At 39.0% G+C, this 22,649-nt stretch overlaps 1 long non-coding RNA gene across 1 annotated transcript in view; it reads right to left on the reverse strand.

The window, feature by feature from the left end:
• Positions 1-20,868, reverse strand: part of LOC123334665 — a 156,130-nt gene extending 135,262 nt beyond the window's left edge. Inside the window, exons 1-2 of the long non-coding RNA XR_006552671.2 lie at positions 20,837-20,868; positions 3,136-3,193 (exon numbers count right to left, since the gene is read on the reverse strand). This is a non-coding gene — a long non-coding RNA (uncharacterized LOC123334665). The remainder of the gene's footprint in view (positions 1-3,135; positions 3,194-20,836) is intronic.
• Between the last annotated feature and the right edge of the window lie 1,781 nt (positions 20,869-22,649).

The following is a 22,649-nucleotide window of genomic DNA, read 5'->3' on the forward strand; positions in this document are numbered from 1 at the left end:
ATCAAAAAAGTGAGAGAATTCCAGAAAAACATCTATTTTTGCTTTATTGACTATGCCAAAGCTTTTGACTATGTGGATCACAATAAACTGTGGAAAATTCTTCAAGAGATGGGAATACCAGACCACCTGACCTGCCTCTTGAGAAACCTGTATGCAGGTCAGGAAGCAACAGTTAGAACTGGACATGGAACAATAGACTGTTTCCAAATAGGAAAAGGAGTATGTTAAGGCTGCATATTGTCACCCTGCTTATTTAACTTATATGCAGAGTACATCATGAGAAATGCTGGGCTGGATGAATTGCAAGCTGGAATCAAGATTGCCAGGAGAAATAGCAATAACAAATATGCAGATGACACCACCCTTATGGCAGAAAGTGAAGAGGAACTAAAGAGCCTCTTGATGAAAGTGAAAGAGGAAAGTGAAAAAGTTGGCTTAAAGCTCAATATTCAGAAAACTAAGATCATGGCATCTGGTCCCATCACTTCATGGCAAATAGATGGGGAAACAGTGTCAGACTTTATTTTTCTGGGCTCCAAAATCACTGCAGATGGTGATTGCAGCCATGAAATTAAAAGATGCTTACTCCTTGAAAGAAAAGTTATGACCAACCTAGACAGCACATTAAAAAGCAGAGACATTACTTTGTCAACAAAGGCCTGTGTAGTCAAGGTTATGGTTTTTCCAGGAGTCATGTATGGATGTGAGAGTTGGACTATAAATAAAGCTGAGCACAGAAGAATTGATGCCTTTGAACTGTGGTATTGGAGAAGACTCTTGAGAGTGCCTTGGACTGCAAGGAGATCCAACCAGTCCATCCTAAAGGAGATCAGTCCTGGGTGTTCATTGGAAGGACTGATGTTGAAGCTGAAACTCCAATACTTTGGCCACCTGATGTGAAGAGCTGACTCATTTGAAAAGACCCTGATCCTGGGAAAGATTGAGGGCAGGAGGAGAAGCAGACGACAGAGGATGAGATGGTTGGATGGCATCACCGACTCAACGGACATGAGTTTGAATAAATTCTGGGAGTTGGTGATGGACAGGGAGGCTTGGCCTGCCGTGGTTCATGGAGTCACAAACAGTCAGACATGACTGAGGGACTGAACTGAACTGAACTGAACCCAGAGACATGCAATGAAGTAAATTATGGTAAATATAGTTCCAACCTCTTTTCTGTGGTAAAAGAAGGGAGTAGTTATGATGCTAAGTGTATATGAAATATTATGGTAAATATAGTTCCAACCTCTTTTCTGTGGTAAAAGAAGGGAATAGTTAGGATGCTAAGTGTATATGAAATATTCTATCCAAATTAGATTATTAAACTATCAAGATAATTATGTAAGTTCTATATGGATATTAAGAAGTAAGTAATATGAGTTTGATGGGCATCCTGGTGGTTCAACGAAATCCACCTGCAGTGCAGGAGATGCAGGAGACTCAGGTTCTATGTCTGGGTCAGGAAGATCCCCTGGAGAAGGAAATGGCAACACACTCCAGTAGTCTTGCCTGGAAAATTCCATGGACAGAGGAGCCTGGTGGGTTACATGCAGTCCATGGGGACTGCAAAAAGTTGGACATGACTAAGTAGAGAGAAGAACAGTGATATAGAAGATAAACATACTCCTGATTCAGTTCAGAGCTGGGGTAAGCTGTGATGCCCTAGAGTAGCAGACACAGTTCAAACTATGATTGACCCCGCTTGCTAGGTACTTTTCAGAAGATGGACAGCTTATTGAGAAAAAAATAGAGACTGTTGGAAGCACAAAGGCGGGACAACCTTCATTATCAGGTGGTAACAAGCACATCACAATAGTCATTCAAAAATAAAACAATCAAGTTATATTTAATGATACAGTTAATGAACTGTATTTTCCAAAGAATAAAATGAAATGGAGTATAGATTTTCCTGTGGATGATGGGGAATGACATTGGAACAATGGTTTGGATGTATTTAGAGAGACCATTGGAGGCTAAGCAAGATGAACTTTGGTCTGTAGGCATGAAGGGAACAAGTGAAGACTTCTGAACAGAGGAATGACATGAACAAGGCAGTTTGCAAGATGAGTTGAAGGGGGAACAAACCTGAGGCAGAAATAAGGTAAAAACTAGGCCATTGTATTATTTAAAGTGATGATAATCAACATTCGAAGTGCAGCGATAGCCCTGAAAGGGGCAAAAGAGGATTTATGGTCAACATTGTGAAGAAACAGAGTAACTTAGTGAGTTGGAAAGAATCTTTTTCAAAAAACTTGAGAATGTCTTTCATCTAATGTTAGAGATTTATATTCACTGAAGGCAGTCCAGTGCCTTTTATAGCCACCTTCTTGATCTTCGATTTTAAATCCTCTTATTTGAAAAGTAGAAATAGACACACAAATGTACAGAACAAAGGTATGGATACTGAGGGTTTAGAGGTGTGGGATGAATTGGGAGTTGGGATTGACATATACACACTACTGTATATAAAAGAGATAACTAATGAGGACCTGCTATATAGCACAAGGAACTCGCCTCAGTGCTGTGTGGTGACCTAAATGGAAAGGAAATCCAAAAGAGGGGAGATATGCACACACATACACCTTCACTTTATTCACATTCTCATTCTATAGAGTAGACACCAACACAGCATTGTAAAACAACTATATTCCAGTAAAAATCAATTTAAAAAAATCCTCTTAACTATGATCTTGACTTCATCTTTAAGAGGATTCATCTTTAAATGCAAGCTGGAAAAAGAGTAGGCATTTAGCCTTCTTGCCTTCTCGCTCATGTTATCTCTGCCTAAGTCCTGAGGCTATTCTTGATCCTCTCTAGACCTGAATATGATTGATAAATTCTTTTGCATCTTCCCTAATATTTTTTCTCAAATTACATTTTTTCATCTACTCATTCCTTAGAGAGTGGCTACTATTTGCCAGACTCTGTACTAGATGTTAGGTATATAAATGTTAATAAAGGGTGGCCATGATTGCAAGGGGTCCCCGTTCTATAGCCGTGCACACAAGTATGCCAGATAATATAATAAAAATATTTTTAAAGTGTACCATTAGCACAAAGGAGAGATTAGTGACATGTGCTCATGGCAAGGCAGTTTGCAAAGGCTTGAAAAAGGAAAGTTTACTTTAACTTTACCTTAAAGAAGAGCAGGATTGGCCAGGTAGACAAGATCAGGGGAAGGAAATCCAAGCAGCTACAAGGTAAAAAGTAAAAAGGGCCCATGACTTTGGATGTAAACTATCTTCACATCTGATATTTCACATGCTTCTTACACACATCACTCAAATTTCTGTAAGCAGATTGACCATTTTCAAGTTACCTAGGTACAGTTAAAAATACTGCCTGTTTTTCAGTGGATTTATATTTTTATGAATTGTTGAAACTATCTACATATTAGGATGTGTCTGTTATTTGCAACCCCAAGGAAACACAGTAATTTGTTTGAGTCTCTTGCAAAAGAGAGGCGCCCTGATGCTGTATTCCAATACTGGGAAAAGTGAGAGTTCAACTGAGATTAAAAAAAAGGCAACAATAATAAGACTATTTCAATAGAGAGCAATTTTAGCTATTTTTTTATCATGCAGTTTATGGTTGGAGATCTAAACTATGGCTCTAATATGTTCTATTCTTTGTATGCCATTTACAGAATGCTACTTTTGGATGTCATTTTAACTTTGAGAAGTTTACATTAAATTCAAACTGCATTTAGCTTTGGTCTTTAGTTACATGTAACTACCTCATTCCAGGTCACCATCATCAAGCCACCAAGTTTAAGCCACCTAGTAATCACCAGTTATCTGTATTGATGACTCTGGTTTTACATCTCTGCTTTCATTCTTTATGGATGCCCTGTTAAAATTAGATATCATCAGAGATTTCACTTTACACCTTATATTTTAGTCTCTTCCTCCTTACAAAGTTGTTGTATTTGAACTCTGTTATCCCTCTTTTTTTTTTTTTTTAATCATATTTTGGATTCTCTATTCATGGCATCCTAACATCTTTTTCCTGAGAGTTTCTCTATCTGTATCACACTATTGGTCTGTTAGGGCTGTCATAACAACGTACCACAAACTGCGTGGTTTAAAACAACGTAAATCTATTGTCTCATACTTCTGAAGGCTGGAAGTCCAAGATCCAGGTGTTGGCGGGATGGCGTTTCACGTATTTCCTGAAACCTATAGTAGAGTACTTCCTTGCCTTTTCTAGCTTCTCTTGGTTTGCTAGTAATGTTTGGATTTATAGAATGCAAGCCAGGGGATGCCAGTATCTGCCCTCTTTGTCACATAGGGTTCTATGGAGTATCTTTCTCTTTCCACAGCCAACTTCTTACAAGGACACCGGGCACCTTGGATCAGGGGTCCACCTAAGTCCGTATGAACTCAACTTAATAAATAACATCTGCTACAACCCTAAATCCAAATAAAGTCACACTCTGTAGTTAAGAGTTTAACACATCTGTTTTCCTGAGACACATTCAAATGCATAACAATTACTAATATTGAGACACAGGGTGATGCCCAAGATTATGGGCTTTGGAATGAAAGAGATCTGGATTCAAAACCTTATCCTACTAAGTATGTATCCTACTATCCTATTAACTGGGTTTTCCCTAGTGGCTCAGTTGGTAAAGAATGTGTCTGCAATGCAGGAGACCCAGGTTTGATCACTGGGTTGGGAAGATCCCCTGTGGAAGGAAATGGAAACCCACTCCAGTACTCTTGCCATGGACAGAGGAGCCTGGCGGGCGATACAGTCCATGGGGTCACAAGAGTTGGACATGACTTAGTAACTAAATCACCACCACTAACTGTGACCTGAGTCAATGTATTTAATCTTCCTAAAAAGACTTGGTTTTTACATATAAAGTAGAAATAATGACAATATCTTGGAAGTTTTTGAGGATTAAATAAAATATGAGGTGATTATATCAGTACCTGAATGATAGTAAATATCAGCAACTGATATTAAAGTGTATCAACTATTTCTCATTATATTCAGCTATCTCTACTTTGAATACTATAAAGGGTAAAATAGTAAGGAAGGACAAAGTAATCACCAACTTTAGCCTAAACTGTGTCATCTGTTGAAGTTCAGATATTCTGGTAATGTCTATAAAAGGATGAAGAGGAACTAGGAAGAGGACTATTTGCATGGGGAACAGGGAAGCCTTCAGGGCATGAACTCATTCCAAGGGAAAAGAGTTTTCAAGGACCAATTGGATTCCCTACAAGATGTTTCTTTTCAGAACGGAAAAGTGATTCTCATGCCAGGCTGTTACTGGCCTATCAGCATGGATTTCTCTCGGGGTGTTAAAAGAAAGACAGGACTCTGAGATCAAAACTAAAGGACAATTTAACTGGAAACTTTATAACTTTGGAGCACAACATGTATTATTTTGGCATGCCTCTAAAAAATTCTAAAGCAAAATGGTGGCATTCTATTCTAAACTGCTACAAATAGCTGTGAAACTTTGAAGACCTTTGTGACAACTAGTAGTCACGAATGTATGTAGGAAAGGGTCAGCATGAGTGACAGAAACTGAAATTGTACCTGAAAGACATTAATAGGGAAGGAATACAAGAGCATAGATGGAGCCAAAGTCAGGAGCAGTGGTGCTTGCAATGCTGAATATACTTAATTGGTCCTAGCAATCACCCTAGTAGACAAGGGTTTTTATTATACTCATTTTACACAGAAGGAAAACTGAGAGTTGAGCAGTGGCAATGTCCAATCCAAGACTACAGAATTAGTAGGCATAAGAAAATGAATTTCAACCCAAGTAATCAAATTTCCAGAACTGAGAATTCTCTAAAATGCATGTTGAATGTGGAGATTTCTCAAAAAACTAAAAATAGAGTTGCAATATGATCCAGTAATGCCACTCCTGGGCATATAATCTGGAAAAAACTCTAGTTCAAAAAGATACATACCCCCTTATGTTCCCAGAGCAGCACAATTCACAATAGCCAAGACATGGTAACAACTCAAATGTCCATCGACAGATGAACTGGTAAAGAAGATGTGCTACATATATACAATATAATATTACTCATATACAATATAATATTACTCAGTCATAAAAAGAATGAAATAAGGCCATTTTCAGCAACATGAATGGAACTAGAGATAATCACACTAAGTGAAGTCAGTCAGAAAAAGACAAATACCATACAATATCACTTAAATGTGGAATCTGAAGTATGACACAAATGAACTTTAATGAAACAGACTCATAGACAAAGAACAGAATAGGCTAGAGGGAAGTGAGAGAGCTAGATTGGGTTTAGGATTTGCAAACTATTATATACAGAATGTATAAACAATAAGTCCTACTGTATAGCACAGGGAAACATTCAATATTCTTTGATAAACCATAATGGAAAAGAATATGAAGAAAAGAAAACACACACACACATATATATATGAATCACTTGGTTGTTACAGCAAAATTAACACAACATTGCTCAGTTTAGTTCAGTTCAGTCACTCAGTCGTGTCTGACTCTTTGCGACCCCATGAATCGCAGCACGCCAGGCCTCCCTGTCCATCACCAACTCCCAGAGTTCACTCAGACTCACATCCATCGAGTCAGTGATGCCATCCAGCCATCTCATCCTCTGTCATCCCCTTCTCCTCTTGCCCCCAATCCCTCCCAGCATCAGAGTCTTTTCCAATGAGTCAACTCTTCGCATCAGGTGGCCAAAGTACTGGAGTTTCAGGTTTAGCATCATTCCTTCCAAAGAAATTCCAGGGCTGATCTCCTCTAGAATGGACTGGTTGGATCTCCTTGCAGTCCAAGGGACTCTCAAGAGTCTTCTCCAACACCACAGTTCAAAAGCATCAATTCTTCGGTGCTCAGCTTTTTTCACAGCCCAACTCTCACATCCATACATGACCACTGGAAAAACCATAGCCTTGACTAGACGGACCTTTGTTGGCAAAGTAATGTCTCATTGTAAATCAACTATATTTCAAATAAAAAATATGTAGGCCAAAATACATGTTAAAAACCCTTTTAGTGCAAAGGTCAGAGATCTTTTTTGTAAAAGGTTAGATAGTAAATATGTTCAGCTTTGGGAGCTTAATGGTCTCTGTTGAAACTACTTAGTTTTCCCATTGTAGTGATAAAGCAGCCAAAGACAATACATATACAATGACCATGGATATACCTGAATAAATGCTTATATCCAAAAAACAGAAATCAGCCAGATTTGGCCTATGGGACATAGTTTGCTGACCCCTGCCTCCTTGTAACTGCTGTGGCAAGTGATTTGTTCAGTCATGAAAACACACATATAACAACAGCATTTGTATTAAAATAGCATTTAAGACAATGTCACCTCTTTCTCTTCCTCTACCCTAAACCCCCGTAAAACTACTGCTGTTACTGCTGCTGCTGCTGCTACGTCGCTTCAGCCGTGTCCGACTCTGTGTGACCCCATAGACAGCAGCCCACCAGGCTCCCCTGTCCCTGGGATTCTCCAGGCAAGAACACTGGAGTGGGTTGCCATTTCCTTCTCCAATGCATGAAAGTGAAAAGTGAAAGTGAAGTCGCTCAGTCGTGTCCAGCTCCTAGCGAGTCCATGGACTGCAGCCTACCAGGCTCCTAATCAGCACTGATTAGTTTCACTTGGTGAGAATAGTCCCCTTTGGTAACAGAGCTAGAAACAGCCTCTTGATGTGAATTTTCCATAATAAATCATTAATCTTTTCACCTCTTTTGCTGCACCTGTTCATTGCCTAGACGCTGCATGTTTGCATTCACACTCCTCTTGTTCTACACCTGTACCAGTCCATTTCCTCTTTCCCTTTTATTTCTAAGCTACCTTTTACTGATGTTTCTGTAATTTCACTTGGTTCCTAAACTTCTCGTTTTTTTTTCCCTTTAAATCGCTGACATTTTTCCATTTGCTGTATTTATTTCCCTTAAACAGCTGTGATTGCAACACATTTACTTATAGAATTTGTTTCTCTGGACACTTTCAAATTTTGCTATTTTCCACCTTTGTCTACTACCAAAACAACATAACAGCTCTCTGTTTCCCTCTACCATTATTCTGGTCCATAACATATCCCTGTGTCAGTTTGCCAGGGTGCCTATAACAAAGTGCCATAAGATTGGGGGGCCTAAGTCATGGACAGGTATTAGCCCACAGGTCTGGAGGCTAAGAGTCCAAAATCAAGCTCAGCAAATTTCTAGGGGTCTATCTGAAAGAGCTGGTTCATTTTTGAGGGCTGGAAGGGAGAATCTTTGAGACTCTCATAGGTTCTGGTTGTTTGACAATCTTCAGCCTTCCTTGGCAAGGTAAATCCAGTCTCCACATGGCATTCTCCCTGTATTTCTGTGTCCAAATGTTCCCTTTTTAAAAGGCCACGTTTCAGATTAGGACCCACCCTAATGACTTCATCTTAACTTGGCTACATCTGCAAAAACCTTGTTTCCATATAACATCAGGTTGTGAAGTACTGGGAGTTACGACTTCAAGATATGAAGGGAGCAGGGTGGAAAATTACACTCCTAACAATCCTATTTGCATTTCCAAGTGTATATGCTTAGTTGCTCAGTTGTGTCAGACTCTGTGATGTAGCTCAGGTTCCTCTGTCCATGGGATTTCCCAGGTAAGAATACTGGAGTGGGCTGTCATTCCCTTCTTCAGGGGCTCTTCTCGATCCAGTGATTGAACCCGAGTTTCTTGTGTCTCCTGCATTGCAGGCAGATTCTTTACCTGCTGAGCCATCAGGGAAGCTCCATTTGTGTTTCCAGGCTGTACGAAAGCAGTTATCTTTTATTAAACATTCCCTTGACTCCAGGCTCAGGAAGTATTATAAGTGGAAAGAGCCCTCTTCCCACTTCACGACAAGTTTCTGGAAATCAGGGATTATAGTTTTCTTAGTTTGCTATTTTATCCCCAAAGTCTACCATGCTCTGCAACATGTAGTAGACCTCCCCCAAATATTTGCTGAATTGAATAATCTGTTTCTCCCCCTTAAGGGAGGCAGGGGTTTTTCTGTGGTTGGAAACCAGGCAAGAGCTCTCCATCTCCCAGTCACATTTCCACCATCGTGTTGAGAGACAGCATAATACTCTGATTAAGAGGTTGGACTAGGCTCAATACCACTTCTGTCACTTAAGTATGTATTATAGGTAACCTTATGATATTTCTTAATCTTTCACAAATTTATCTCAAATGTCCTCTTTTATGAAGCATAACCTGTAATCCATCCCTTGAAGAATTTGACTGAAAACTGATTCAGATACTACAGGCAGCTTTCTAAACAATGGTAGCTAATAATACTATTATATAGGAAGGCTACAAGCTTAAAGTGTTAAAATGATTTTGCAAGACTTGCAAGAAGTTTTTAAAGAATTTGGCATAACTACAAGGAGCTCAACACAGTGCTCTGTGACAGTACAGAGGGGTGGGGTTGTGGGGGATAGATGGGGGATAGGAGGGAGGTTCAAGAGGAAAGGGGCATATGTATATGTGTGGCTGGGTCATGTTATTGTATGCAGAAACCAACAATACATGTTATTGTATGCAGAAACCAACATAATATTGTAAAGCAATTATCCTCCAATTAAAAAAAAAAAAAAAACTTAGCCTGACTATAGATCACAGAGGGGCCTCCATTCATACATAGAAAAACTTTGTGAGCCAGATTCAGGAAGAGGTTAAAAAAATAAAAAAAGAATACTTTGTAGGACTTTGAGGAAACAGTGGTCACTACTGGTCAAGGAGAACAGACAGCAATTGTACAGAAGTAAGCTCCAGAGCCTACCTTTGACTTTTCAGTGCCCCTGCACAATTAGTCAGAAGAGCTGTTTTCAAATATCAAGGGCAAAATACAAATAGAGCTATTATCATCACTCACTCTTCAAAGCAGTGACCTTTACTTTGGACTAGTTGATTTGGCAAGGAAATTTGGCGTGAAGCTGCTAAAGTAGCGTTAAACAGCAAAAATCAGATCCTACAACTCCCCTCTCTCAATGGTAGTTTAACAAAACACCTAACTTAGCGCTTTGGGGTAAAACTGCTTAAGATACCCTCCCTGAGACTCCCAGGCTGCATATTTATCAAAACAAGTTAAAGTCACCTTCTGAGTAATTGCCATGTAGGTGTTTGAGCTCAGCAGACAGGCACATTTTTCGTGGGTTGAGCAATTGATCACTAAGTTCTAGTAACAGGTGCATTTTGCTTCTGGGGCCTTGAAACATGACAGCCTGTAGCAAGACTATTAAAATCGCTTTGCTAGCAAAGAAAAATCAATTGTTCTCCACAAGGAGGTGCCGTCAGGCACAATCAATATACGATAGCACAAGGTTGGGCTGTAAAGCCTGGGAATGGATTGAAGCTTTTGATTAGGTAAAGGTATAAACAATAGCCATTTCTCCTCTCCCTGATGGACTGAGAGAGATAAAGATGTATTTTACTGCAAGTTGCGTTTGGTTTGCCTTCAGCAGATCAACTTGTTAAAGGACAGTTTTGCTGTTGTTTTTTTTCTGTCGAGTATAATCCTTTCTCAAGTATCATTTTACCTGTTTCCAGTTCAAAGTCTGGGGGGAGGGAGGCAGAGTTGATAAGGGACCTACTTATGAGACTAGTTGGAAGAATCAGAATGGAGAGACACATGGAAGCCATGACACCATCAACTGTTAAGAGCTCTGATTGAAAAGTATATCATATTTGTGATTTTTCTGTTAAATATAAGAGACATATGAGTGGAGATTTGGGGGAGGTCTTGGTAGTTTTTGTGTATTTTTCTACCAATAAATCAATAAAGATATGTCATTTACAGACATATATTTCAAAACTAGAAAAAATGGTATTTACAACCTCCATGTATTTTCATAAAGCTTTACTTGTGTGCCAATAATCTTTAAACCAGGCACAAAATTCAAAATAAAACTCAATTCATGCTGTTCTGATGAGTAAAAGATGCACTCTCCATAACAAAGAACTTTATGTTGAGAATATGAAGTGCTGTTTTACTCAAAGGAATGTTATATTTGAATAGCTCATACAAAACCCATTGAACAATCATCAGTAACTTTTCATGCCTGAACATGTATACATTAAACCGTCTTGATTTTATACATTAGCAACATACATAGTTCAGTATTTTCATGGAAAATTAATTATATTAATGAGCATAAAAATATTTTGTAATTTACAAGGTATTGGGAAGTACACATCATTTAGGTGGTAACTTTGTTCAACATGGATCAGCTAGTAAGTACCATTAAGTAAAACTTCCAGTCTCATGAGTTTGAGTTTAACCAGATTAATATCTGATTTATCTTGTCCTTGTGGGGATGTTTTGCCCATAAAGAAGTCAGGTAGATTGCCCAACAGAAAGCAACATGGTTCTCAGTCTATGTACCCAAAATAAGGAAACATCCAGAAGTTTGACAGTGTCAGGAACTGAGGCCAAAATTCTAAGACAGAAGAGTCAAAAACCAGGAGAGGTCTATGAGATTGTTTGCTCTAACAACCTCCTTCATACTACTGCCAACTTTTCAACTGAAATTTAACAGTTGTAAGTTATCCTGATCTGCATCTCCAGGGAAAGGCTATTTCACCTCTGATCAGACACTCTCATTATCCATAGGTTTTGCTCAATAAATTCTAAAGGGAGATTTTCAGCAGATGAAATTGATAAAAGAGGGAAGCATAAAAATGACAAAAAAGTATTTGAAAGAGCAATGCATTTGGAAAACCATAGACAAACCTATTGGCTTCTCCTATTCAACAATGTAAATCAGCCATAAGTATACATACATCCCCTCCCTCTTAAGCTTCCGTCCTACCCCACCATTTTGTTAAGGTCATCGTATTGACTGGAATAGTAAAGGTATTAAGTTATATTTGACTTTTTAAGTCAAAAAGTGTGTTGTGATCTCTAGGGCAGATGTTGATATGTCAAGGAATGTTATAAGAGCAAAAATAGTACGAGAATGTGTAACCAACAAACTAATGTGTAAGGAATTTAATAATTAAATACAAAGGAAGACTTAGAAAACTATATACATAGGACAATAGAAGAAATAGCAAACAAATAACAAGATAGCAGATTTAAACACAAATATGTAAGTAAAATCATTAAATGTAAATAAAATTACAAATAAGGGATGAAAATTTCAATACTTTAAAACAACTCAATTCAAACAAGAGATATAGTTTCAATATTAATTTCAGAAAAGTTAAAAATAAAAGAATTAATGAGCAGTATAAAAGGAAGTTTTTGAAACTATATTTATATTACATAAAGCAGACTCTAAGTAAAGATACACTATTAAAGATCAAAGATACATTTCACAATGATAAAGGAGTGAAAGCACTGTAAAACTAGAATAATTCTAAATATGTATATACATAATAACATAACATCAAAATAAATAGTGAAATATTTCACAGTTCTACAAGAAGAAAAATAGTCAATTTCACTATATTTAAAAAAAGTTTTAAAAACTCTCTCAGTGACTGATGGGACAAGCAGATAAATCAGGAAGGATCAAACTTGAACAACATAACTAATCAATTTGACATAATTGACAAATATCCAAACCAGTGGCCACATAATATAAACTAATTTAAACTAAAGGCATCTTCCCTGGGAGTTCAGCTGGTAAAGAATCTGCCTGCAATACAGGAGACCTGGGTCCAATCCCTGGGTCAGGAAGATCCCCTGGAGGAGGGCATGGCAACCTATTCCTGTATTTTTGCCTGGAGAATCCCCATGGACAGAGGAGCCTGGTGGGCAACAGTCTATGTGGTCACAAAGAGTTGGACATGACTGAGCTACACAGCACAACACAAGCTAAAGGTAAAGGGAATCTATAATTTATTATAACTAGGAAGTCTATGCTTGGATCATCAGGAATCAGACATCATTGACCAAGGGCTGAAAATACACTATGGATGTTTTGCATTTTTTTCCTAGCTCAGTTCTGCTTAATTTTACATGTTTGATCCCATTATTTCCTGATGTAAATAATCTTTTTGAGACCCAGTAACAGCAACCCAAGCAATTCTAAATTTATATTATTCAGGAAATCTGTTCTGGTGTTCATTGGAAGGACTGATGCCAAAGCTGAAACTCCAATACTTTGGCCACCTCATGTGAAGAGTTGACTCATTGGAAAAGACTCTGATGCTGGGAGGGATTGGGGGCAGGAGGAAAAGGGGACAACAGAGGATGAGATGTCCATCACTGACTCAATGGACATGAGTTTGAGTAAACTCCGGAAGTTGGTGGTGGACGGGGAGGCCTGGCGTGCTGCAATTCATGAAGTCTCAAAGAGTCAGACACTACTCAGTGACTGAACTGAACTGAAAATTCCAAAGGCAAGATATAGTCATTGCTAGTTCAGTTCAGTTCAGTCACTCAGTCGTGTCTGACTCTTTGTGACCCCATGGACTGCAGCACGCCAGGCCATCACCAACTCCCAGAGTTCACTCAAACTCATGTCCATTGAGTCAGTCATACCATCCAACCATCTCATCCTCTGTTATAACCTTCTTCTCCCTCCTGCAGTCTTTCCAAGCATCAGGGTCTTTTCAAATGAGTCAGCTCTTCGCATCAGGTGGCCAAAGTATTCGAGTTTCAGCTTCAACATCAGTCCTTCCAATGAATACCCAGGACTGATCTCCTTTAGGATGGACTGGTTGGATCTCCTTGCAGTCCAAGGGACTCTCAAGAGTCTTCTCTAACATCACAGTTCAAAAGCATCAACTCTTCGGCAATCAGCTTTCTTTATAGTCCAACTCTCACACCCATACATGACTACTGGAAAAACCATAGCCTTGACTAGACTTTGTTGGCAAAGTAATGTCTCTGCTTTTTAATATGTTATCTAGGGTGGTCATAACTTTTCTTCCAAGGAGTAAGCATCTTTTAATTTCATCACTTGCAGTCACCTAGTGAAGTGATTTTGGAGCCCCAAAAAATAAAGTCTGACACTATTTCCACTGTTTCCACATCTATTTGCCATGAAGTGATGGAACCAGATGCCATGATTTTAGTTTTCTGAACATTGAGCTTTAAGCCAACTTTTCACTCTCCTCTTTCACTTTCATCAAGAGGCTCTTTAGTTCTTCTATGCTTTCTGTCTTAGGGGTGGTGTCATCTGCATATCTAGGTTATTGATATTTCTCCCAGCAATCTTGAATCCAGCTTGAAATTCATCCAAACCAGCGTTTCTCATGATGTACTCTGCATATAAGTTAAATAAGCAGGGTGACAACAAATAACCTTGATGTACTGCTTTTCCTGTTTGGAACCAGTCCATTGTTCCATGTCAAGTTCTAACTGTTGCTTCCTGACCTGCATAAAGGTTTCTCAAGAGGCAGGTCAGGTGGTCTGGTATGCAAGTCTCTTGAAGAATTTTCCACAGTTTATTATGATCCATGCAATCAAAGGCTTTGGCAAGGTCAAGAAAGCAGAAATAGATGTTTTTCTGGAAGTCTCTTGCTTTTTCAATGATCCAGTGGATGTTGACAATTTGATGTCTGTTTCCCTTGCCTTTTCTAAAACCAGCTTGAACATCTGGAAGTTCATGGTTCACATATTGTTGAAGCGTGCCTTGGAGAATTTTGAGCATTACTAGCATGTGAGATGAGTGCAACTGTGCATTAGTTTGACCATTCTTTGGCATTGCCTTTCTTTGCGATTCTTTTCTTATACTTCCCTGGTGGCTCAGACGGTAAAGCGTATGCCTACAATGTGGGAGACCCAGGTTCAATCCCTGAGTTGGGAAGAGCTCCTGGAGAAGGAAATGGCAACCCACTCTAGTATTCTTGCCTGGAAAATCCCATGGACAGAGAAGCCTGGTAGACAACAGTCCATGGGGTTGCAAAGAGTCGGACACAACTGAGCGACTTCATTTTCTTTTCTTTGCGATTGGAATGAAAACTGACCTTTTCCAGTCCTGTGGCCACAGCTGTTTTCCAAATGTGCTGACATTTTGAATGCAGCACTTTCACAGCATCATCTTTTAGGATTTGAAACAGCTCAACTGATATTCCATCACCTCCACTAGTTTTGTTCATAGTTGATGCTTCCTAAGGCCCACTTGACTTCACATTTCGGATGTCTGGCTCTAGGCTGGTGATCACACCATCATGGTTATCTGGGTCCTGAAGCTCTTTTTTAAAAATTCTTCTGTGTATTCTTGCCACCTCTTCTTAATATCTTCTGCTTCTGTTAGGTCCATACCATTTCTGTTCTTTATTGAGCCCATCTTTGCATGAAATATTCCCTTCATATTTCTAATTTTCTTGAAGAGATCACTAGTTTTTCCCATTCTATTGTTTTCCTCTATTTCTTTGCATTGATCACTGAGGAAGATTTTCTTATCTCTCCTTGCTATTCTTTGGAACTCTGCATTCAGATGTTTATATCTTTCCTTTTCTCCTTTGCTTTTCGTTTCTCTTCTATTCACAGCTATTTGTAAGGCCTCCTCAGACAGCCATTTTGCTTTTTTGCATTTCTTTTTCTTGGTAATGGTCTTGATCCCTGTCTCCTGTACTATGTCATGAACCTCCATCCATAGTTCATCAGGCACTCTGTCTATCAGATCTAGTCCCTTAAATCTATTTCTCACTTCCACTGTATAATCATAAGGGATTTGATATTGGTCATACCTGAATGGTCTAATGGTTTTCCCTACTTTCTTCAATTTAAGTCTGAATTTGGCAATAAGGAGTTCAGGATCTGAGCCACAGTCAGCTCCGGGTCCTGTTTTTGCTGACTGTATAGAGCTTCTCCATCTTTGGCTGCAAAGAATATAATCAATCTGATTTCGGTGTTGACCATCTGGTGATGTCCGTGTGTAGAGTTCCGTGTATAGAGTTTTCTCTTGTATTGTTGGAAGATGGTGTTTGCTGTGACTAAGGCATTCTCTTGGCAAAACTCTATTAGCCTTTGCCCTGCTTCATTCTGTACTCCAGCCAAAATTTGCCTATTGCTCCAGGTGCAGTGGTACTTCATAAAAAATATGGGGAGTATTCTGACTAACCTGGATTCAGTCTCATGTTAATCTCTCAATTAAACACTGAGGGCTGGAAATGGATGAAATATTTAACTCGATAACAGCCCCACTAAAATCACATGGGCAGAGGAAGTTGCCAATTAAATGTGCCATATGACTACATAAGAAATTCTAAACTTCCATCTTCCAGCTATATGACCCTCAAAGACAGATTTTGATGTTGGATCAGAATAGTAGAGCTATTAAAAAGTTATGATTGGTCCATTTGGGGTTATAAATTCATCCTTGAACAATTAACATAAACACACACACACAGAAGTCGTTCAGTCGTGTCTGACTCTTTGCGACCCCATGGATTGTAGCCATCCTTTAATAACTTTAGGGAATAGAGAGTATTCTTATTTTCTCTTTCAACTTTTTATTTGGAAATAACTTCAAATTTTCATAAAAATTATTGGAATTCCATTATTTCCTTCACTCAAATTTGCTAATTGTCAACATTTGGTCACATTTAAAAATTTATCATACTGTTCATTATGTGTGTATGCACTTATGTTTCTAACCCATCACAAAATATGTTGCAAACATCATTGCCTTTCCCTACTCAGCACTCATTTTCTAAGTACAAGGACATTCTTTCATACATTATAACCTAATAATCAAGATCAATAAATTTAATGTCAATAAAATGCTATTATATAATATATAGTCCATATTCAAATTTGATCAATTATCTCAATATTTTTAACCATTTTAACAAATATGTTGGATATTTACAATCTTCTTTACTATCCATACTCCTTTTAATCCTATACTTTCTAAACTTTTGTGTACCATGGTAGATAATCTATCTTCTGTATCTCCTTTGTCTTGTTGCCTTCTACTATTTTCTCCTGTTATTCCTTCCCTGTGTTGCATCTTTTAGATCTAAATATGCAGTTGGTGTTTCCTCCTTTCTTTTGCTATAAATAGCTACAGTACTGTGTTTATCCCCTTTTGATGTCAACAGTTATGCCTTAGGTTTGCATGAATATACTTTAGGATTCTATGATACAATGGCCATAAGATTTATTCACTATAATAAAAAAATTTTTTTTTCTTCAGAAAGAAAAAGAAGATAATGTTCCTAGGTCTTTTCCAATGTTCTTCCTAACCCGAAGAAAATTTACATCTCCCTGTAGCTAGTCAACTACTCTAAAATTCAATAAACTACCCTGAACTTCCAATCACTTACCTTAACTGAAAAAATTTCATTGATTTTTTTTTTTTGCATGGTTACCTTTTATTCAGGAATATGGCTTTGTTATTTTCTCAAAAATGACCTTGACATGGATTTCCTACTGGTTGATTAAAATTCAGCAAAAGTTAAAATAATGCTACAACAACACATTCTGTAACCCGGTGCTTCACTCCTAAGAACTAAACAACAAAATTGTAAGATAAACATACAAAGATAAATCTATCTAAAATTTTTAAAATACAAGGGGGGAAAACTCCCTAGAAACAACTAAGTATCCATATTTAAAAACTGGCTAAATACATCATAGAATACCTATACAATTAAGCATTCAGTTCAGTTCAATTCAGTCACTCAGTTGTGCCCAACACTTTGCGACCCCATGAATTGCAGCACGCCAGGCCTCCCTGTCCATCACCAACTCCTGGAGTTCGCTCAGACTCACGTCCATCCAGTCAGTGATGCCATCCAGCCATCTCATCCTCTGTTGTCCCCTTCTCCTCCTGCCCCCAATCCCTCCCAGCATCAGGGTCTTTTCCAATGAGTCAACTCTTCTCATGAGGAGGCCAAAATATTGCAGTTTCAGCTTTAGCTTCAGTCCTTCCAAAGAAATCCCAGGACTGATCTCCTTTAGAATGGACTGGTTGGATCTCCTTGCAGTCCAAGGGACTCTCAAGAGTCTTCTCCAACACCACAGTTCAAAAGCATCAATTCTTCGGAGCTCAGCTTTCATCACAGTCCAACTCTCACATCCATACATGACCACGGGAAAAACCATAGCCTTGACTAGACGGACCTTTGTTGGCAAAGTAATATCTCTGCTTTTGAATATGCTATCTAGGTTGGTCATAACTTTCCTTCCAAGGAGTAAGCGTCTTTTAATTTCATGGCTGCAGTCACCATCTGCAGTGATTTTGGAGCCCAGAAAAATAAAGTCTGACACTGTTTCCACTGTTTCCCCATCTATTTCCTATGAAGTGATGGGACCGGATGCCATGATCTTGGTTTTCTGAATGTTGAGCTTTAAGCCAACTTTTTCACTCTCTTCTTTCACTTTCATCAAGAGGCTTTTTAGTTCCTCTTCACTTTCTGCCATAAGGGTGGTGTCATCTGCATATCTGAGGTTATTGATATTTCTCCTGGCACTCTTGATTCTAGCTTGTGCTTCCTCTATCCAGAGTTTCTCATGATGTACTCTGCATATAAGTTAAATAAACAGGGTGACAATATACAGCCTTGATGTACTCCTTTTCCTATTTGGAACCAGTCTGTTGTTCCATGTCCAGTTCTAACTGTTGCTTCCTGACCTGCAGATAGGTTTCTCAAGAGGCAGGTCAGGTGCTCTGGTATTCCCATCTCTTTCAGAATTTTCCATAGTTTATTGTGATCCACGTAGTCAAAGGCTTAGGCATAGTCAATAAAGCAGAAATAGATGTTTTTCTGGAATGCTCTTGCTTTTTCGATGATCCATCAGATGCTGGGAATTTAATCTCTGGTTTCCTGCCTTTTCTAAAACCAGCTTGAACATCTGGAAGTTCACAGTTCATGTATTGCTGAAGCCTGGTTTGTAGAATTTTGAGCATTACTTTACTAGCATGTGAGATGAGTGCAATTGTGTGGTAGTTTGAGCATTCTTTGGCATTGCCTTTCTTTGGGATTGGAATGAAAACTGACCTTTTCCAGTCCTGTGGCCACTGCTGAGTTTTCCAAATTTGCTGGCATATTGAGTGCAGCACTTTCACAGCATCATCTTTCAGGATTTGAAATAGCTCAACTGGAATTCCATCACCTCCACCAGCTTTGTTCATAGTGATGCTTCCTAAGGCGCACTTGACTTCACATTCCAGGATGTTTGGCTCTAGGTGAGTGATCACACCATCATGATTATCTGGGTCATGAAGCTCTTTTTTGTACAGTTCTTCTGTGTATTCTTGCCACCTCTTTTTAATATCTTCTGCTTCTGTTAGGTCAACACTATTTCTGTCCTTTATCAAGCCCATCTTTGCATGAAATGTTCCTTTGGTATCTCTAATTTTCTTGCAGAGATCTCTAGTCTTTCCCATTCTTTTGTTTTCCTCTATATCTTTGCATTGATCATTGAGGAAGGCTTTCTTATCTCTCCTGCTATTCTTTGGTACTCTGCATTCAAATGGGAATATCTTTCTTTTTCTCCTTTGCTTTTTGTTTCTTTTCTATTCATAGCTATTTGTAAGGCCTCCTCAGACAGCCATTTTGCTTTTTTGCATTTCTTTTCCATGGGGATGGTCTTGATTCCTGTCTCCTGTACAATGTCATGAACCTCATTCCATAGTTCATCAGGCACTCTGTCTTTCAGATCTAGTCCCTTAAATCCATTTCTCACTTCTACTGTATAATCACAAGAATTTTGATTTAGGTCATACCTGAATGGTCTAGTGGTTTTCCCTTTCTTCAATTTAAGTCTGAATTTGGCAATAAGGAATTCATGATCTGAGCCACAGTCAGTTCCCGGTCTTGTTTTTGCTGACTGTATAGAGCTTCTCCATCTTTGGCTACAAAGAATATAATCAATCTGATTTCGGTGTTGACCATCTGGTAATATCCATGTGTAGAGTCTTCTCTTGTGTTGTTGGAAGAGGGTGTTTGCTATGACCAGTTCGTTCTCTTGGCAAAACTCTATTAGCCTTTCCCTGCTTCATTCCATACTTCAAGGCCAAATTTAATTGTTACTCCAGGTGTTTCTTGACTTCCTACTTTTTCATTCCAGTCCCCTATAATGAAAAGGATATCTTTTTTGGGTGTTAGTTCTAAAAGGTCTTGTAGGTCTTCATAGAACTGTTCAACTTCAGCTTCTTCAGCATTATTGGTTGAGGCATAGGTTTGGATTACTGTGATATTGAATGGTTTGCCTTGGAAATGAACAGAGATCATTCTGTCATTTTTGAGATTGCATCCAAGTACTGCATTTCAGACTCTTTTGTTGACCATGATGGCTACTTTAATTCTTTTAAGGAATTCTTGCCCACAGTAGTAGATATAATGGTCATCTGAGTTAAATTCACTCATTTTAGTCCATTTTAATTCGCTGATTCCTAGAATGTCATCGTTCACTCTATCTCCTGTTTGACCACTTCCAATTTGCCTTGATTCATGGACCTAACATTCCAGGTTCCTATGCAATATTGCTCTTTACAGCACTAGATCTTGCTTCTATTACCAGTCACATCCACAAGTGGGTATTGTTTTTGCTTTGGCTCCATCCCTTCATTCTTTCTGAAGTTATTTCTTCACTGATCTCCAGTAGCATATGGGGCACCTACTGACCTGGGGAGTTCCTCTTTCAGTATCCTATCATTTTGCCTTTTCATACTGTTCATGGGGTTCTCAAGGCAAGAATACTGACCTGGTTTGCCATTCCCTTCTCTAGTGGACCACATTCTGTCAGACCTCTCCACCATGACCCGTCCGTCTTGGTGGCCCCACATGGCATGGCTTAGTTTCATTGAGTTAGACAAGGCTGTGGTCTGTGTGATCAGATTGGCTAGTTTTCTGTGATTATGGTTTTAATGTGTCTGCCCTCTGATGTCCTCTTGCAACAACTACCACCTTACTTGGGTTTCTCTTACCTTGGAGGTGGGGTATCTCTTCATGGCTCTTCCAGCAAAGTGCAGCTGCTGCTCCTTACCTTGAATGAGGGGTATCTCCTCACGGCCACCCCTCCTGACCTTGAACATGGAGTAGCTCCTCTCGGCCCTCCTGTGCCCACGCAGCCACTGCTCCTTTGACGTGGGGTTGCTCCTACAATTAAGCATTACATAACTTTAAAAAGCTATAATAGACAGCTATACCCAAGAAACAGAAAGTCAACCAGTTCAATATATCAGGTTATAAACTTATTATTCTAGGATTATTCCCAGATTTGATAGGAAAACTTGAGTTTATATAGATTTCTTACTCTGGGTCTGACAAACCCAGTCAACACAGTCCAGTATGATTCTGCACATGACCTTTATGGCTTCTATCTTCTGTTTCTAGAGCACAGAGACAGAGGACAGTGCCCTGTTGGGTCACATGGGTCACCCAGTTTGGCTCTAGTTCATGCCCAGTTCATGAATATCCATGGTTATCTTCATGTCTGTGGATATAAGATATTTGGAATTCCATTGCCCCATTGTCCTTGCAGTATTTATCAAACCAACAATTAGGCCCATTTATTCAGTGTTTGTTTAATTATTGGGCTCCAAAATCACTAAAGATGGTGACTACAGCCATGAAATCAAAAGAAGCTTGCTCCCTGGAAGAGAAGTTATGACCAACCTAGACAGCATTTGCTAACAAAGGTCCATCTAGTCAAAGCTATGGTTTTTCCAATAGTCATGTACGAATGTAAGAGTTGGACTATAAAGAAAGCTGAGCACCAAAGAGTTGATGCTTTTGAACTGTGATGTTAGAGAAGACTCTTGAGAGTCACTTGTACTGCAGGGAGATCCAACCAGTCCATTCTAAAGGAAATCAGTCCTGAATATTCATTGGAAGAACTGATGCTGAAGCTGAAACTCCAATACTTTGGCTATCTGATGCAAAGAACTGACTCATTGGAAAAGATTCTGATGCTTGGAAAGATTAAAGGCAGGAGGATAAGGGGATGACAGAGGATGAGATGGTTTTGCATGGCATCACAGACTTGATGGACATGAGTTTGAGTAAGCTCTGGGTTGGTGACGGACAGGGAAGCCTGGCGTGCTGCAGTCCATGGGGTCGCAAAGAGTCAGACATGACTGTGTGACTGAACTGAACTGAACAAGTCACACAAGATCAAATTTAAACAACATACTACTTCAATTAGCCATGAGACATTAATACAAAACATACATAGAATAAGCAAGGAGATACAGTTGGAGGGTAAGTTTTAGATTTTCCAGAGTAAATGTTTATAGGGTGAGGTAAGGGGCCACAGCAGGAGAACAAAGGGCCTGTGACAGGATAGTTGTTGGGCTGGTTTGGGACACATTCCATTCAAGAGTGTTGTGGAATATCCAGGTTGAGATGTCCAGTAGTAAATTTGAAATTAAGATCTGGAGCTGGAGTTGTGAATTAGATTTCTAGAATACATCAGAATAAGAGGTGATAGGAACGATAGGCTTCAAAGAGAGAATCCACGGAGAATCCACAAAATGACACTATAAAATGGCAAAGCATGCTAGCAGAGCAAGAATAATACACTAGGGACTGACAGGCATGACCACAAAGGCAAGACAGAACGATACCTGGAAATGCCTTAAAGATAGAGATAGTGGCCAAGTGTTACTACCAATAAAAGGCTTTATTTGTCTCTAAATCCCCTACAAGACAACCTAGAACTCAAACTTCTATAAATACTAGCATTCTTTTCACTATAACATGCACAGGAGAAACTACCCCTTCTGATCAGAAGAATCT

Source organism: Bubalus bubalis, chromosome 8 (genome assembly GCF_019923935.1).
Source record: "Bubalus bubalis isolate 160015118507 breed Murrah chromosome 8, NDDB_SH_1, whole genome shotgun sequence".
In the NCBI taxonomy this organism is placed as follows: Eukaryota; Metazoa; Chordata; class Mammalia; order Artiodactyla; family Bovidae; genus Bubalus; species Bubalus bubalis.